Source organism: Dermacentor variabilis, chromosome 1 (genome assembly GCF_050947875.1).
Source record: "Dermacentor variabilis isolate Ectoservices chromosome 1, ASM5094787v1, whole genome shotgun sequence".
NCBI lineage: Eukaryota > Metazoa > Arthropoda > Arachnida > Ixodida > Ixodidae > Dermacentor > Dermacentor variabilis.
Window position 1 is genome coordinate 122,383,879 of NC_134568.1, and position 2,208 is coordinate 122,386,086.

The 2,208-nt window shown below is 42.4% G+C and overlaps 1 non-coding gene across 1 annotated transcript; it reads left to right on the plus strand.

Moving 5' to 3' along the window:
- The first annotated feature begins 352 nt into the window (after positions 1-352).
- On the plus strand, positions 353-424 carry TRNAP-UGG (transfer RNA proline (anticodon UGG)). The gene has a single exon. It is a non-coding gene; the product is annotated as a tRNA-Pro (tRNA).
- Positions 425-2,208: the final 1,784 nt, after the last annotated feature.

The window sequence follows — 2,208 nt, forward strand, 5'->3', positions numbered from 1 at the left end:
ATTTGATACATCCGACACGAGCACACGGCGTATGTTTGGTGGACCATAGGCGACGCGCGCCATTTTATTAGAAGTATTACTTCCTTTAACGTAACGAAACACAGGAGAAACACAGGAAAAACAAAGAAACGAAAAGGTAGTTGGATTATAGCGGCATGCTTATTGCATATGGTGCAAAAGGTCCCGAGTTTATATCCCGGACGGAGCTCATTCATTTCTTTTTTTGCGTTGTAAGATCAAATGTGACCAATGACGGCCACTTATCTCTTTTTCTTTTTTCCGTCGTCTATCGTTTGGCAGTCGGCCAAGGTATTACGATGGTGTAAAGTTCCCGCCGTCTCGCAAAGCCGTCGGCTCGTTGGTCTAGGGGTATGATTCTCGCTTTGGGTGCGAGAGGTCCCGGGTTCAAATCCCGGACGAGCCCTTTGTTTTTAATTTTCTTTAGCTATGACCTATGGTGCTTATCTTGCTTGTTTGTTTGTTTGTCTGCTTATTTTTTCAGTCTCAACACATTACGAACCTGTAAACATGCCGCTGAGAGCAAATGTCGTCGACTTGTTTGACTCGGGAAGCGGTCCCCGCATTCCGCGGAAAGCTTGCGACTGGCCCGCCGCTTTTCGCTGCGCAGCTAGTCTTTTATAAACGAATTTCGCCTACATGCAACACACAAATAATTTTTTTTTTCTTGGTGAGTTCCGGTATTGAGTATGGAGTTTCTTGCTGAAAGACAGGCAGCAAGCATGATTTGTAGGATTAGAGCGGGAACACAGGACGAGGACGAAGCTTGGCACGCGACTCACTTTCTTTCGAGAACATTGAAAAGGAATCAACACTGTCAGAGGGGAAAGACCCCTGATGCGAGATCCCCAGCTGCAGTGATATCACACAGGTAACGTAAGATAAACGCAGGGTACACCTAAGATTCACAAAGGACGAAAACTGTCTGTACAAGTTCCAAACGAAGCTATATATGGCTTGGCGTGAAGTTCGCTTCCAGGGTTATGCTTGGTGTTGCCCTGCTATTGCTGAAAAAATTCCGCAAAATCTTTTTCTTTTCACTGAATTTGCTTATTCCCGGTGCATTTGGCCCGTTCAATGAAAAATAAATAATTCCTTGAGGTATTTATATGCCTCATCTTTAAAGGGTTTCAATGGCGACCGACCCAAAGCAACGCTTTCTCACCGCGCAGGTGGCAACGCTTGGAGTTGGCAGCGTAGCATGCATGGAATGGTGAAAGGACACTGAGCTTCAAAGATCAATAATAATAATAATAATAATAATAATAATAATAATAATAATAATAATAATAATAATAATAATAATAATAATAATAATAATAATAATAATAATAATAATAATAATAATAATAATAATAATAATAATAAAACATGCCTCGAATATAACCTGGAGGGCAAAGATCAATATGTGAGACAATATATGGAGTGAAAAACATGTCTGCGTTCAAGCGAGGTCTGTGCGTGTGTCACATACAAACTAAGAATCAAGCATCATTCGCTGCGTATGTGTCAAACACCAATGGTTAACGCGCCGTGTGTTCTCTGAGAATAAAAGAATGTTATTTGTGGCACCGTGCGAGTGAGAGATACCTATTAGCTCGTTTGTCTGTGTTTCCTGCAAGGCTAATTTGTGCCCTGAAATAAATATCATCAAACAGAAAAAAAAAGAAAGATGGTCGTTGATCTAGGGATATGCTTCTTGCTTAGGGTGCGAGGGATCTCGGGTTCACATCCCGGACGAGCCCGTTTTCTTTTTTTTTCATTTTCGTTTTTAGCCCGGATATGACCAAGGATGCCCATTTGTATTTTGTTATAGGACTGATTCCGTCAAGATGTTACAAAGATGTAAGCGTGCTGCTGACATCAATTGTGTGCAGCTTCTTGCTCTTATGTCTACGAAGTCACTTTTTTTTCCACAAAACTGCATCGTATGTGCCTAGTGTGCCACTGTGCACGCGGCGCAAGAGCAGCCGCCAGAGTGAATGCTTTTCTTGAATGGTTGTGTTTGTTTGCCCGAATATGAGGTGCCTGTTTGCGTGACGCCTTGCTTATCTTTGCGCCTGTGTTCTGCGTATTAAAGAAAAATAAGGAAAATAAGTGGAAACTTCCTCCTCTATTGTGGTGTGATCACGGAGGAAGGGGCGAGGGCGGGCGCCCTGAAAATTAGTACAATTCCTGAGAGCCTAAGCT